Raw genomic sequence first — 17,009 nt, 5'->3', positions numbered from 1 at the left:
GATCCTCCTAATATCTTGCAATGGGTCCTTTCCCATGAAGCCAGCCCAAGTGAGTCCTGTCAGCTTGTGGAAATGTGTAGGCTGAAGGGTGCCCTGGGCATGACTCTCAGCTCTGTCCATGCAGGAGGGAGGTCTTGCCCAGAGACCAGCTCCTGAGTTCCTTGCCCTTCCACCCTAGCTGTATGAGAGACCTCATTGGAACATGGCTGAGCAGCAGGTCCCAGAATCAGCACAGAGTGGGAACATTGCAGGTCAAGATGCTGGGTCCCATACCCCACCAGGGAGCATGGGACTCTCTCTCTCTCTCCACAGTCCCTATCCCAGGTGCTCACTCTGCTCCCACACAGCCTTAGCCCCACTCCCAGGCCCTCTCAAGGGTTCAGTCCTCACTCCTTCTGTCCGTCCTCTTTCTCTGTACTACCTCCTTCTTAGAAATGAAGTCATCTAGAAAAATAATCCAAAATTAGAAAGGGAAAAAAAAACTAAGAAAGTGGGATTTTTTTCCCCCTTCAAACATTTGGTAAGACACCTCCCACACAGATGAGTGTCCACAGGGGCCTGTTTTGGTCTAAGGAGATTGTGCCTCAGGCTGTGTGAGGTAGTGGGCCTCTGGGCCCCATGATAGGGTCTGCATGGCACCTCTCCTGCATGGCAAGGGTCAGACACTAATATCTGATCGTGGAAACCCTGGTGCCCCAGAGCTGTCACCTGCATGCAGAGGCCCAAGCCCAGAGATGGGAAGAGAGCCCTTTTGGGTGCCAGGCCAGGAGTGGCCTTACCTTAGCTCCTAGGTGGCTGCCTGCCTCCTGTCTCCTGTCTCTCCCTCTTCCCACCAACCCACGCCCTGCTGCAGAGTTCTCGTTTGTTTATTTATAATTTATACTCAGCCTGCTTCCAAGAACGCTCTGAGGCCCTTGCTGAAAAGCTGCTTCCTGGCTCCTCTGTGCTGCTGACAGTTCTGGGCTGCAGGCTGTGCACACAGTCATTGCTCTCCAGCTGACTGCTCAGCAAGGCTTTCAGGGCCCTCCAGATGGGGAGATGTGGCCCCAAACACAGTCTTCCCCATACCATCTGTGTGCCCAGCACCCAAAGCCCAGGATATCTTCCTCCCTCTTGATTAGACCCTTCCCTAGTCTTCAGAGAATGGGTGGGGGGTGAAACACCCTTCTGCCAGTGCTTCTGCTCTGTTCTGCCACCTGGTGCAGGTGACCCCACCTTTGCCCCCAGACTTTGCCCTTTCCTGAACATGCAGTGTAGGTAATGAACGAAGGTGGAGATTTGGATGATGCTCCAGCCAAAGGTGTTTCTGGGCAGTCACCATGGATGGCATGTGAGAAAGGAATTTCAGGAAGGAGAGGGTGGAAGAAGCTATACCCTTAACCCTTGACCCTTGACCCAGGGTTGTAAATAGATGGTAAATACTGTTTTCAGGACTTGGATATGAAGATGATCCAGAAGTGGGGTATGGTAAGGATGTGTGTGAGAACAGGTGAATGGGGCTGTTGTGAAGTCACAGCCTTGGAGGTAAGGGAGGCACTTCTGAAGACCCAGGGAGTCTGCAACCCCAGGGGTTTCAGATAAGAAATCCACACTTAGCTGGGCGGTGGTGGCACACACCTTTAATTCTGGCACTCGAAAGCCAGAGGCAGGAGGATCTCTGAGTTCAAGACCAGCCCAGTCTACAGATCAAATTTCAGGATAGGCACAGAGAGAAATCCTGTCTTGAAAAAACAAGAAAGAAAAAAATAATAACAAAGAGATCCCAGTCTTTTTAAAATATTAAACTTTGAAGTTACTTGCTAAGTAGCCAAGGTTAATTAACTGACACACTTGGAATTATAGACAGTACAGTGTTGTGTGACACTTTTCCTGGGGAAAACTGAACCAACATCTACTCGCCCCAGATAGGGAGCCATCAATAGACTACTGTAAGGAGACTACTAATATCCATCTTGGTGAACCAATGAGTTTATTGGGGTTACTTACAGAAATGTGGGTGAGGGGTTACTTACAGGAGCAGAAGACAGCTGTATCACCAAGGCTCACCCAAGCACAGGTGACAGCTCACAAAAGCTAGGGACCTGGAGCACACTGCACAGCCTGCAGGCAGCTCAATAGGTTGGAGAGTAGCCTTTCCAGGTAGACCAGTTGGCCAGAGCCTCTTCCAGACAACTCAAGCGTCTGCCTCTTCTGGGCTGTTGGGTTGGCCTTCAAGGCCTGATGAATCTGTCCAGTTTCAGGGACTTCCTGAGCTTAAGGAGCTTTCTTTCCTGCAGGATAGAATATGTTTACCTCCTTGTAGAGTATCCTGTTGCCTCATCTACGGATGTCCTGTGTCTTAATGAGCTTCCCTCCAAGATGCAGTCAGATCCTGCCTTGTGAGAACAGCCAAGAGGAAGCTCTCTTGAATCCTAAGCCATTTCCTGACAACACAGACAGGTGACTCCAGGGAAGGTACATCCTGACCACAGGAAATTGAGTGAGCCAGGAGGGCAGCCAGACTAGGCTGAATATTAGGGGTGACATAGGGTTGTTCTCATGGCAATATGGGCCAGTCAGAGGGCACCCCAGAACCAAATCCTTAATCCTAACTCCCACTATCTGCTTTGGGGCCCCTGAATGTCTCGCTTCTGGATAGAAACCACCCTGTGTCCTGAGCTGGTCTTTCCTCATTGGCTTCTTGGGGGCTTCCTTGTCAGTAGTGTGGCCTCCCCCAAACAACCCATCTCCAGCTATGTAAAAACATCTCCGGTTGATTCCTCTGCCAGCTCTGAAGGTCTGAGTTTGGCAGAGCAGGCTCAGTGTCACTGCCAGCCATGGAGTATACAACGGGCTGCCCCTTCCTCCACATCCGCAGGGCTGACCAATGCCAGCTCCTCCCTCCTTTGGCTTAAGATACAGCGCAGAGGAGAGGAAACCCTGACAGGGCAAGGCTGTGGGAATGGCCCTTGGGAAACTGATGGCAAGAGAAGATGCCATCTGGAGCATGTTGGGGATATTCCACCACTTGGTGGGTCCACTACAGAGAGTGACCTTTTTCAGGTACTGGCTTCTCTTACCACCCAGAACCATGGTGCCACACAGATGTCCTGGCTGTGGGATCTGAAGCCTGCCAGATGTCCATTCCTGGCCACAAGGCTCCATGCCAGAACACAGGACTGGGCTAGACCCCATAATGACACAACCCAAGGACCTCAGATTCTAGGATTAACGGAGGCAGGGGCAGGTGGACAGGAGAAAACCAATCACGATCCTGACAGAAATGCCTTTGGGAGCATCTGCTGCCAGTGTGGCCCGTGCTGTGCCCACGAGGCCAGTGAGCATATGGTTGCCCTGGCTGCCTAAGCCACACGCCTGCAAAGAGCTTCCCTCACAGTGCCTAGCCCCACGGGGAAGCCGTTTGTCCGGATGTTTGGACACAATTCTAGGCAGTCCCAGAAGCTAGTCTGGCTCCCCGCCTGGTCACATGATCCTCCAGACACAGCGAGCAGCCCTGAAGCCAGATCTTGCACTTACTAGCAGTGTGGTCTGGACCAGGAACACTTGTCCTCCTTTGTAAAAGGCTAGTCTAATAAACCAGAGTCCACTGAGAGCCATGTAGAGCAAGAGATGTGGTGGTTAAAATGAGAGCGGCCCCAGAAGACCGTATTTGAATATTTGATTCCCAGCTGGTGAACTGTTTTGGAAGGATTAGGAGGTGTAGTCTTGTGGAAGCGGGTATGCCTCTGGGGGTGGACTTTGAGGTTTCAAAAGCCCACACCAGGCTGAGCCTTGTTCTCTTTGCCCATGTTTGTGGATCAGGACGTAAGCTCTCAGCTCCTGCCCCATGCCAACTGCCTGCCGCCTTGTCATGGACTCACCCTCTAAAACTGTAAGCAAGCTCTCAATTAAGTGTTTTCCTTCATGGTCTATCTTAGTCATCCTTGCCTCTACAGAGCATTGGAGCACTAAGACAATGGGACAGCCCAGAACCCCCTGGTCACAGAATGTGCCCTGTGCCAGTTGCAACCCACAGAAGTGGCTCCAGGGGAGCTGCAGCACAAGTTCCAGAGGCCCCAGGAACACTTCCCACCTCCTCTTTCCTGTGCCTGGCATATATCTGGCCTCTGCCATACCAGGTGACACCATGTCTCCTCCAGTCAGTATAGTATCTTAGTGTGTTCTCCTGAGAGGGGCTGCCTGGATAAACCGACATCTTTAGGCAGAGGTATTCTGACCCAGGACGGAAGGATAGGACTCCTTGAGGTGTCTGGGCACTCCTACAGGAATGCCCTTCAAGGCACTGGCTTTCGTTTCCAGAGAACTTCAAGGGACGTCTCTCCTGACATAATGGGAGCAGAGTCCTTTCATCCAGCGTCTCCTGCCTCGAGCAGCCTCTTCCTCATCTCTTTCCAGGGAAGAGGAAGTCTGTGTTTACTGAGTGTGTGCATGGACTGCCTTCACAGTCAAGATTATCAACTGTGTTGGATGGCAAGAAGACCCACAGAGAAAAAAGCATGGCAGGGGACATGAAGAGGTGCACAGCGTTAAATTGGTGGTCTAAGGAGAAGGGATTCCAGGTAGTTCTGAAAGTGAGTCACGGGATAAGCAGCCTAAGGCTCTGAGGCACGATGGAGCGGGGAGGTGAGAAAGTAGAGGTGGATGGTAAGGGCCCAAGATGTCACAGAGAGGAACAAGAATGGCCAGGTCTAGCTGGGCATGGTGGCGCACGCCTTTAATCCCAGCACTCGGGAGGTAGAGGCAGGCGGATTTCTGAGTTCAAGGCCAGCCTGGTCTACAGAGTGAGTTCCAGGACAGCCAGGGCTACACAGAGAAACCCTTTCTCAAAAACAAACAAACAAACAAACAAAAACAAAAAAAAGGAATGGCCAAGTATGTGCCCAGCTGAGGCTAGGGTCCCACCCCGTCCTGAGCCAGACGCGCCTGCGCAGCACAGTGGACGGCCTGAGACAGGAAGTCCCGCCCCTCGGCTCCAACTCTGTGCAGGCTGTCAGCGTGATGGGTCCGCCTCTCTGAGATCCGCTCTGCACACCGCGTTGCCGTGACAACTGGCTCGCCAAGGCAGCGGCGGCGTCGTACGTTCGAGTCCCAGCTGCGGCTCCGCTGCTTGTGGTGTTGCGTGAGGGCCGCGCCCCGACATGCGCCTGCTTTTGGCAGCCCGCTTAGCGCCTGCGGCGGAGGGAAGGGCTGTGAGCTTGCCCTGCAGGCCGGGGAGCCTGGCCCAGCGTCCCAGGACCCTCCAGGGACAGTGACAGTGCATGTGTCCAGGACAGTTTTTGCCTCGCAGTAGGGTGTTGAATTTGGTTTAAAATAGGGTTTAAGTTGCATATTAACACAGGTTCCATGTAGAAAACTTGAGGAAACAGTTGAAAATATAAAAGCCATTGACTTGTGCGGAATTGAACCATGGTGTTCTGGTTGTGGTTTTGTTATTGTTTTGTTTTGTCTTATTATTTTTATTTTTTTGTCAACTTAAAGCAAGCTGGAGCAATCCGGGAAGAAGAAACCTTAATTGAGGGATGGCCTCCATTAGATCATAAGTCTGTGGGGATGATTTTATCGATTATTGATTAATGTGCAAGGGCCTAGCCCATTATGGGAGGTGTCACTCCTGGGCAGGTGGTTCTAGGTGCTACTTCTTGTAAAAACAAAAAACAAAACAAAACAAAACCCCAGTGTAGTAATGTGTTGGTGACACACACCTTTAATCCCAGCAGTTGGAAGGCAGAGGCAGGTGGATTTCTGAGTTTGAGGCCAGCCTGGTCTACTGAGTCTACAGGACTACACAGAGAAACCCTGTCTCTAAAAACCAAAAGGGTTTATTTATTTATTTTATGTATATGAGTATACATTGTAGCTGTATAGATAGTTGTGAGCCTTCATCTGGTTGTTAAGAATTGACTTTTTTTTTTAGGACCTCTGCTAGCTGGGGTCAACCCCGATCTCTCCAGTAGACCCCGCTTGCTCGGTCCCTGTTTGCTCTGGCCCAAAGATTTATTTATTATTATATATAAGTGCAGACACACCAGAAGAGGGTGTCAGATCTCATTACAGGTGGTTGTGAGTCACCATGTGATTGTGGGATTTGAACTCAGGACCTACAGAACAGCAGTGGGTGCTCTTACCCCCTGAGTCATCTCTCCAGCCTTTATTTTTAATTTCCTGTGTGTGTGTGTGTGTGTGTGTGTACATGAGGGTGCTTGTGTCATGGCACCACATGGAGGTCAGAGTTAACTCGTGGAAGTCTCCTTCCAGCACGTGGCTTCTGGCGATCCCGGCAGCCTTTATGTTTTCCCTGCCCCCATCCATGTCTGAAAAGTGGAGCTATTTGGTGTTTTCAGGTCGGGAGTGGTCTTGTTCTTCCTCAGAGTCTTACAGACGAGAGCATGGTGGCTCTCTGCTCAGTGGGCATCAGGTGACAGAAGTTTCTAATATTGCTCCCCCCCTGGGGCCCCTTAAGTAGAGTCAGTGAAGCAAACAGCCCTGCCTGCCCAACTTTTGTATTCTTCTCAGAGGGCTAGACATTCAGAGGTTTTTACCTGCCCCCACCCACAGTCTCGGGAACCCTGCTTCCAGATGCCTCCGCCCCCAGACAGAGCCTGTACTGTCCCTCAGAATGTCTCCTTCCCAAGTCACTTCCCACGTCTCTGCCGAGAACCCTCCAGTGATCCCATACCATTCAGGAAATGCAGGTGTTCTCTTGTCCATCCCACCCAGCCACAGGCGGGGAGTCAGGACAAGCTGGCAATCACACACCACACCGTGGAAACCTGGAGTCTCAGCTGGAGAAAGCGAGGAAGGACCTGTACGAACCAGACTTGGGAGACTTCGAGGAAGCCAGATGACCAAGATCAACGGTCCTAATTTTTATTAAGAATGACGATAGGACTGAAGCTGCAGATGCCAGAGCAGCAGTGACCCCATGAACAGTTTGGAGGTTCTTACATTCTGTGTGCAGATGAGATTCCCACAGACCTCAGAGTGGGCTTACCTGATGTCAGCATCTAGTGACATTGTCTAGCTACAGCATTATCTCCAGGCCAGTTACCTGGCTTCTGTGAGGTCCTTGTGCTCTGACCTACCTCATTGTCCCTTAGCCACACCCCATTGTACCTCAGCCACATCCATTGTATCTTAGCCACACCCATTTTACCTTAGCCACACCCCAATTGTCCCTTAGCCACACCCATTGCCCCCTTAGCCACACCCACTGGTGTTTAGCCACACCTTATTGCTCTGTCTGTGTGCTCATACCTGTGTCATTTCTGCTTCATGACAGTGGGACCCAATGCCTAGAATCCTGTTACAGTGTGCTTGTTTTGTTTTGTTTTGTTTGTTTGTTTTTGTTTTTTTGAGACAGGGTTTCTCTATAGCCCTGGCTGTCCTGGAACTCACTTTGTAGACCAGGCTGGCCTCGAGCTCAGAAATCTGCCTGCCTCTGCCTCCCAAGTGCTGGGATTAAAGGCCTGCACCACCACGCCCAGCTGTGTGCTTGTTTTTATTGTCAACCTGACATAAGAAGCACCTGGAAAACGCGGTTCTCAGTTGAGCGATTGTCCATAGCAGCCAGGCCTGCCACCTCAACGTCTGTGAGGACATTCCCTCGTTGTTGATTGATTGGAGGCCCAGCTTACTATGGGCAATGCCTTTCCTAGGCAGGTAGACCGGCGTTATAAAAGAATGGTAACTGTGCGAGACGGTGGTGATGCAAGTCTTTAATCCCAGCACTCAGGAGGCAGAGGCAGGCGGATCTCTGTAAGTTCGAGGCCAGCCTGGTCTATAGAGTGAGTTCCAGGACAGCCAGGGTTATACAGAGAAACCCAGTCTCGAAAACCCAAAGAAGAAAAAAAACAAAACGAGAAAGGTACTGAGCAAGCCAGGAGGAACAAGATGGTGAACAAGCTCCTGATGGCTTCCGCTTCCGTTTCTATCCTGTTTCAGATCCGGCCCTGACTTCCCTCAACGGCAGACCCTCCCTGGAACGTGAAACAAACCGTCTTCAGGTGGTTTTGGTGTTTCTCACAGCAACAGAAAAGCAAACTAAGACACCCACAGATCAAGTGGACGGTTCCTTCCTTCTCCCCTTGCCTCCCCTTGCTAGGTCACAATAAAAGTGTGTACCAGCAGTGCCTCTGTGCCCTGGGGAACTCGGGTTGCCCTAAGACCAGAAACCAAAAGGGGGCACCCAGCAGGGTCTCACTCTATAGGGAAACCCAGGAAGGAGCCCCTGGTTTGGGCTCCTTATTTTTTTTATAAGATTTATTTCGTTATTTTTAGTTATGTGTAGGTGTGTGTAGGTGTGTGTAGGTGTGTGTGTGTGTGTGTGTGTGTGCGCGCGCGCGCATGTGGGGATGCACACATGAGTGCTTGCCCTTCATTCTGCCCCTGCACTCAGTGGAGTCCTCTGTTCCCTGGACCAGATCCTCCTTTCCTCCCTCTCCACATCCTGCCTCCATCTGCCCACTGTAGAGTCCAGGTGACACTTCAGTGCCTCTTGTTTGTACCAAGCCATTTAGATATTCTCTGTCAGCAACCCCATTCTTTCTGAGTCGGGACTTGAACACCTATGTGGCTGCAGATGAGAAAGGACAGTTAGGGTTTTGAACCAACAGCCTGCAATCTCCCCTTCCCACTGTTGAATGACCAGCCTGGCCACACAGTCATGGAGGACAAAAAAGCTAGAGAGCCCAGCTCTGTCTGTCTGGTCAAAGTGAGCCAGGCTTTAACAGACACCCCCAGCCGGAGCAGGGCCTGCAGGCCACCCTGCACCTGGTGCCTGTGTTCACTAGGGCTGCAGCCTGAGAAACAACTTTTACTAGTAAGACCTCAGCTACAGACTAACCTGAAGCAACAGGCTTGGTCATGGGATTTATCTACATGGTTCCAGAAGCTTCCTGGCTGCTGACAGCCAGGCTGGTTCTCATTCCTGCCTGTCTCTGCCAGGATTGAGTGTGGCTCCTCCCAAGTGCTGAGACCATTAATCGTAAGCCACCACACATGGCTTGGATCTCTTCTCTTACAGAAGTCGGCCATGTGGAATTTAGGGTTCACCCCAAGATCATGCAATTTCATCTTCACTCGATCCTGTTTTCACCCCCATTCACAGGTTCTGAGTGGACGTGAATGTGGGGCGGACACTTGTCAACACATAGTGGAAGTTCCATGTCCTAGAAGGAGGAGCCACCACAGTCCTCATGCCTGGTCCATACTGTCCCCCTCCCCACACACCTGAACGACGCTGTCACGTGGTTGTTCAGGGCAGCAGGTGTGCCCTGATGTAGAATAATGTCACTTCCCAAATGACAATGTGGAGCAGGAATTGGCAGCCCTGACTCGAGCTGTGCCTCATTCTACTTCTGAGACCCTCTAAGGCTTTTCCTCCCAACCCTTCACCTTGCCTACTCTCTCCCAGGGCACCTTGCAAGCTACAGTCCCTCTGTTTTAAACAATCATGTTTCCACTCTTCTGCAGGCACCTTTTCTCCCAGGTTGGACCCCTGGAAGCAAGAAAGCCAGCAAAGCCCTCCCCAGTCCCGGCTTTCCTCAACAGTGGCGCTGGCCCGGGAATTACACCGCTCCCGTCGTGTGCCAAGGAAGCCAGTTCTTTTCAAGGAGCATTTCTGTGGTGTTTTTTCCCTGCTTTCTGCATCTGTGCTGACATTCTGTGATTCTTAGAGAACCGATTCTGAAGAGCAAAACCAGGAGCCAAGAATCTTCAAGCCAGAAAGACTGCTTTGAGAACAAACAGCTAGGGCCTCAGCCTACCGAGTTCACAGCGTGGGTGGGCAGGCCCTGCTGGCCAACCCCAGCTCGGTGGGGAGCGGCTTCCCCTGGAAGGCATGGAGGACACTGAGGGCAGAGGCAGAGACCCACGGACTACTCAGGCAACGGACTTCCCAAGAAGTCCGTTGGACATGACACCAAAAGCAGGGGCAGTATGAGAAAATACAGGCAGGACATCGTCAAAATACTCCGTGTTGCCTAGTGTCTCGGGACAGGAGCAAGGGTGACGACGACCCACCCACGGGGCCATGGAACATGCTCACGGTTGTGGATGCCTTTCTGTCGTGTACAGCAAACCTGGTATCGCCAAGACTGGATTCAAAACTGGGCAACTGCTGACTAGAGAAGGCACAGCACCTAACTCACTGCTCTTCCAGAGAATCTGAATTCAGTTCCCAGCACCACATCAGGAAGCTAACATCCAGCTCCTGGGAAATCTCCCCTCCCTTCCCCTCCCCTCCCCTCCCCCTCCCCCACCCCCTTTCTCTCTGTTACAAGTAAAAATAACTTTTTTAAAGAGACAAGTGACTTGAATACTTTTTATTTTATTTTTTTAGGGATGCCAGGCACATTGAATCACTATAATCACATTTGGTTTCATCTTTGTACATCAAGAAACTATACAAATGGCCAAAATGCACTAGAAAGTCTGGCTGGCACTAGTCTTTAGGGAAATGTGAACAGACCCACAGGAGGGGCCCCATCACACCTGTAATCTCCCAAGCCTGAATGGCAAGTGAGGGTATGCACGAGCCAGAGCCCCTTTGTCCCGTGACACGTGACAACCTGATTTATCCCAGGACCCACATGGTGCAGAAATTTTAAGAGAAATAACTTCCACCTCTGCATACTCTCTGTGGCATGCACTGTCACTATACACACAAAAATAAATGTAATAAAAAAGGCGCTTTGTTTTTCAAGGGTAGGGGCTAGAGTTTATGGATAGGAGTGCTTGCTATATAAGCATAAGGACCCAAGTTCAAATCCCCAGAATCCACATGAAGTCTGGGTATGAGGTACCTGTAACCCCAGGCTTGGCAGGCCCTTAAGAACTAAACATAGAACTGTCATATGATCCAGTAATCCTACAATCCTACCTCTGAAAATGTAACCAAGAGAATCAGCACAGAGTCAAATGGCACTTGTTTGCCAATAATCTATCTTTTTTTTTTTTTTTAAGATTTCTTGGACTAGAGAGATGTTTAAAGCATGGCTGCTCTTCCAGAGGACCCAGATTCAATTCCCAGCACCTGCATAGTTATCTCACTCCAGCTCCAGGAGCTATAACGCCCCCTCCTGGTATCCATAGGCACCAGGCATGCACATGGGGCACAGACACAAATAGAGACAAAATATACACACATAAAATACATTAATAGAGTTGGGTGGTGGTGATGCACACCTTTAATCCCAACACTTGGGAGGCAGAGGCAAGCAGATCTCTGAGTTCAAGGCTAGCCTGGTCTACAGAGTGAGTTCCAATATAGCCTCAGCCACACACAAAACCCTGTCTCAAAAAACAAACAAATAAACAAAAACAAAAAAGGAATAATATATATATTTTTTTTTTTTTTCTGAGACAAGGTTTCTCTGCATAGCCCTGGCTGTCCTGAGACTCAATTTGTAGACCAGACTGGTCTTGAACTCAGAAATCCGCCTGCTTCTGCCTCTCGAGAGCTGGGATTAAAGCTGTGCACCACCACTGCCTGGCTTATAAATTTTTAAAAATATTTGCTATGTGTATGTGAGTGAGCTTTCATGAGTTTCTGTACCATGAATGTGCAGGGGACAGCAGAGACTAGAAGATGGTAACAGATGTCCTGGAACTGGAGTTGCAGATACCTGTGAGCTGCCGTGAGGGTGCCCAGGTCCTCTGTAAGAGCAGCCAGGATTCTAACCACTGAGTCATCTCTCCAGCCCCCTCACCTGTCCTTATCTACATCATTCTCAGTAGCCAAAGAATCCATCAATAGATGGGAGGAGGGGTAGAGGGAGTGGCAAAGTCAAAAACACAGTTTGGCCTCACAGCAGAAGGCGACCCTGCTTTGTACTGCAAAACCAAGGAACCCTGAAACCATTAGTGAGAAAGTCAGTCCTCAGAGGACAAGTGCCCATATCTCTACTTTTGTGAGCTGTCTGCAGCAGACAGACTCTAGGAAACAGAGGTAGATTTGAACCATGGAACTGGAGATGTAGCTCTGTGGTAGAGCATTTGGCTAGAATGGCGGAGGCCCTGAGTTCCCTTCCCAGCATCAGATACACACCAGCACTTATGAGAGGCAGGGCTGAGGTTGAATGCCGAATGGAGCCTTTTGCTTAATGGGTACGAAGCCTCTGCGAGTAGTCACGCAAACGCTCTGACTAAAGTAACAGCAAGGACTGCTCAGCATTGTGGCTTAGTGTTGCGTGCACACTCAAAACAGCAAACGTTCTTATCTATTTACCACGACCAATATGTGAGAGAGAGAGAGAGAGAGAGAGAGAGAGAGAGAGAGCCACCTCAATAATACTACACTCACCACAAAAGGGAGGGCTAGGCTGGCAAAGGCACTGACAGCCTGAAGTTGGTCCCCGGGTGCACGTGATTGAAGGAGAGAGCTGATGTCCACACACTCAGTGGTGTTTAGTGCTGTATGTGAATGGAAGGGTTGGGGACGTGGCTCAGGGGTAAGCGTGCTTGCTATGTAAGTACAAGGACTCATCAAATTCCCAGAACCCACATGAAAGCTGGGTATGGCCGTATGTCCCTGTGACCCCAGAATAGGAGAGTGGAGACAGGCTGAGCTTGCTAGTTTGGTAAATGTCTGCTTCTGTAAAAGGGCCTGTCTGAAGAGAATGAGTCAGACAGTAGAGAGCTGTGGAGGGAGAAGACAGTAGGCACCCCCCTCTGATCTCTGCATCCTGACACACTCACACACAAGTGTGTAAATGCACACACACACACCCCACAGAGAGAGAGGTAGAAACAGACAGACAGACAGACACACACACACACACACACACACACACACACACACACAGAGCCCTGATGTGTGCCCTCTATGTAAAGTCCCCTAGGAAGGGACTTGATGCTGGAGACTGCCTGGATAGGACACCTCTTTCTGGGCACTCTTCTCTTCTGCCCCCTGCCCTGCCCTGGGCAGCGCTGCTAGGCACAGCCCTAGCTCCACCCACCAGGGCTGTTCTCTGCTGGTTCTGTGCTGAGCTCGGGCTCCCTTCCGAAGCCAATTTTCTGCACAGTGAAAATGTTTTCTTTGTGCCCACTTGAGCAGATGGCCCCCCACCTTGGCCTGAATTGAGAAGCACAGAAATCAAACAGGGGACAGACGGCCTCCCTGGCACTGTCTTATGGGCACAGAGTGTGCAAACGCGCTCTGTCCCCCCTCCCTGCAATGGCTTCCACTTGCTCCATGCTGGATCTGGCCCAGGTACTGAGCTGAGCCTCCAAGCCTGGCTACTTTTCTACCTGGGAGCCCCACTCGGGCTCTTAGCTGAGGTGTCTACTATGGCAGGTGCAGAGGTGATTTTCCTAGAATGAATGAATGGTGGGCATTGCTGCCCAGTTCCTGCGCCTTCCCAGGGTGGTTGAGCAGCACCATGGCCCATCTTGCACTTCTGCCCATATCAAAGCCGAGAAGCTTCTAGGCCTACCGCTGGCCGTCATACAAATTAACCAATGTGACTGAAAGGAAGGCTCTGGACAGGGCTAGGGAAGGGCCGCAGGACTCCCAGGGAAGGGCCAACAAGGGGAAAGACAGGCTACTGGGGTGGGTTCCTTCCTCTGAGGAACATGGATGTGCCGTGGCCTGGGGAGTCTGAGCCTTGAGTTTCAAGGAAAGCCATGTGACCACAGACACCATCCAGCCCTGTTCCACCATTGTAAGTCAGGGGCAGGACGAAGGAGCTCACTGTTCATGTCTCAGAGTGGCTGGGCAAATCCCAGAAGGTGAAAGGTTCTTCTTGAATTTCCAGATGCTTAGAACCCTGCTGCTGGGCATGGTGACATGTCCCTTTGTTCCCAGCATTTGGGAGGCAGAGGCAGAGGCAGAGGCAGAGGCAGAGGCAGAGGCAGAGGCAGAGGCAGAGGCAGAGGCAGAGGCAGAGGCAGAGGCAGAGGCAGAGGCAGAGGCAGAGGCAGAGGCAGAGGCAGAGGCAGAGGCAGAGGCAGAGGCAGAGGCAGAGAAAGGCAGGGGGATCTTTGCGAATTGTAGGTGAGTATGGTCTACAAGTCATGTCCCAAGCCAGCCAGGCCTACACAGCGAGCCCTTCTCAAATAAAATCCTGCTTAGCTGGTGTCTCTTGCCTGTAATCCAAGTACTTGATAAAGCTGAGGCAGGAGGATTACCTCATTGTGACTTCTAAGCCAGTCTGGGTTCTAGACTAAGACTCTATCTTGAAATAGTTCCCTGTTAGATTCCTCGGACCTCCTACCGGAAGCAACACGTGTGCTGGTGTCTGGTCTGCTGCCCGCTGCTGTGAAAAACATGATGATTAAAAGCGGCCTGGGCAGGAAGGGGTTAACTTGACTCACCAGTTACTGTCCACCAGGGGAAAGCCAAGCAGGAGCCTAGAGGCAGGGACTGAAAAGCATATGTCCTGAAAGAACCCTACCTCCTGGCTTGCTATCCTGGCTTGCTCAGCCATGTACAGCCCAGAACCATTGGCTCGGAGGTGGCACCATGAACAACTGGCTGGCTCTACCACATCCATCAGCCAACCAGCAATCAAGCAAATGATGGAGGCATTTGACTCTAGCTTGTGTCAAACTGACAAAACAAACGGAACCAGCACAGGTGGTGAACTTGGATGGAGTTGTGTGGCATTTCCAGGGGCTGGGCTGGATGGCTCTACAAAGGAGATCAACCTGCACCTGTGGGTAGTGTTTGCAGTAGCCAGGGTTGCAGGGACCACCAGAGTGTGGGATGCAGCACGGGGGCAGTCTAGCATGGAGGGACAACGGAGTACACGTCCTCTTTCTTCCAGGCGATGCATGCTGGGATGCACGCATCTTCCATCTCTCTCCCCGCTCAGCTACCTTGTGGGAAGAGACAAGGCAGCAAGCAATCCAGAGCTCCTGCACCCAGGCTGCTATGGCATGAAGCCGAGTGCCAGACCCCGCACACGCCATCTTACCTGAGCACTGCAGGATTGCATGGCTCCACCACCTCACATTACCACCTCTCCACAACACAACCCTGAAAGCCAAAGCTCCCAGTTCAAACCACACCCAAGTGTGGGCATCCCCTGACTGGCACCAACTCCCTTAGCTTCTGGGGGTTTTCAGTGTCCTGGTAGGGACAGGGTAAAGGAGGACAGCACTCAGCCCTCCAAAGCTGACAGCCCTGGTGACAGGCATCCCAGCAAGGCTGGGGTGTGGCAGAAAGGGGAAGCAAGGGAGAAACCCAGCTTTGGGTACCTGTTGTGTCAGCCCCTGGCACGTGCCTCCTTGCCCTAGCTCCACAGTCCTGTGCCATGAGTCCCAGCAGCTAGTCAGGAGAGAGCACTGAGCTTGGAATCAGGAATCCTGGTTCTACTAAAAGCCATACAACTTTGAACACCTCGTACCGCCTCTCTGGACCTGACATACAGCTAGGGATATCATGGGTAGTGTGAATCATCCACCTGGCAAAATCTGAAATCACCTGAGATGGGAGTCTCATCAAGGGATCATGTAGGTTAGGTTGGCTTATGGACATGCCTGTGAGGGATCTGGGTAAACTGAGGTAGGAAAACCCATTCTGTGGAATATTATACAGGCTAGAACCTAGTCTGTGATCAAAGAGGGAGCTAGACACAAGCATTCACATCTTCTTGCTTCTTTAAGATTTATTTTTATTTTATGTGTATAGATGTGTTGTGTTGTGTGTACAATGCTGTCTTGTCTGGGGCCAGAAGAAGATAAAGATCTCCTGTAACTGGAGGTATATATGGTTGGGAGCCACAATGTGGGGGGGTGAGAATTGAACCAGGGTCCTCTACAAGAGCAGCCATAGCTCTTAACCACTGGGCCAGCTCTCACTTCTTGACTATGAATTCAACATGACCAGCTGTCTGGAGCTCCTGCCTCTGCAGTGAACCCCTGTGTGCACCTGCAGTGAGCTCCTGTGTGCACCTGCAGTGAACTCCTGTGTGCACCTGCAGTGAACTCCTGTGTGCACCTGCAGTGAATTCCTGTGTGCACCTGCAGTGAACCCCTGTGTGCACCTGCAGCGAACCCTGTGTGCACCTGCAGTGAGGTACTGCTCCTGTGTGCACCTGCAGTGAGGTACTGTCTGTGTACACCTGCAGTGAGGTACTGCCCTGTGCACCTGCAGTGAGGTACTGTCTGTGTGCACCTGCAGTGAGGTACTGTCTGTGTACACCTGCAGTGAGGTACTGTCTGTGTGCACCTGCAGTGAGGTACTGTCTGTGTACACCTGCAGTGAGGTACTGTCTGTGTGCACCTGCAGTGAGGTACTGTCTGTGTGCACCTGCAGTGAGGTACTGTCTGTGTGCACCTGCAGTGAGGTACTGTCTGTGTGCACCTGCAGTGAGGTACTGCCTGTGTGCACCTGCAGTGAGCCCCTGTGTGCATGTGTCTCATGAGCTGTGCCCACTTGCAAAAGATCACCTCAGCTGAACTTGATGACTGTTACATCTCCTCATAGAAGGGCTAAGGTGTCACAAGACCGTCACCTATGTATCCCTTGGCTCTCTGCCACCTGTTGCCCACAACTCTGCCCTAACTAAGGTAGCCTTGGGAAAGGTTAGAGTATTTTGATGGTTTCTATGTGGTTGGCCCAAGGAGTGGTACTACTTGGAGGAGTGACCTTGTTGGAGTACGAGTGGCCTTTTGGAGTAGGTGTGGCCTTTTTTGGAGGAAGTGAGTCACTGTGGGCATGGACTTTAAGACCCTCAACCTAGCTGCCTGGAAGCCAGTCTTCTGCTATCAGCCTTCAGATGAAGGTGTAGAACTCTCCTACACCATGCCTGCCTGGGTGCTGCCATGTTCCTGCCTTGATGATAATAGACTGAACGCTAAACTTGTAAGCCAGCCCCAATTAAATGTTATTCTTATAAGAGTTACCTAGGTCATGATGTCTGTTCACAGCAGTAAAACCCTAACTAAGGTGAGTACGTAGGCCAGGAAAGACCAGGGGAAGGGTCCCATTCATGTGGCTATGGGAAGCCATCATCCTTGCTGGGTAGATTTTCCAGTGTGATCTTTGGGACTAGCACTCTCACTCC

Source organism: Mus caroli, unplaced genomic scaffold (genome assembly GCF_978045245.1).
Source record: "Mus caroli unplaced genomic scaffold, Mus_caroli_1 scaffold_13, whole genome shotgun sequence".
NCBI lineage: Eukaryota > Metazoa > Chordata > Mammalia > Rodentia > Muridae > Mus > Mus caroli.
The sequence above is the reverse complement of the archived record's forward strand: the minus strand, read 5'-3'. Positions refer to the sequence as shown.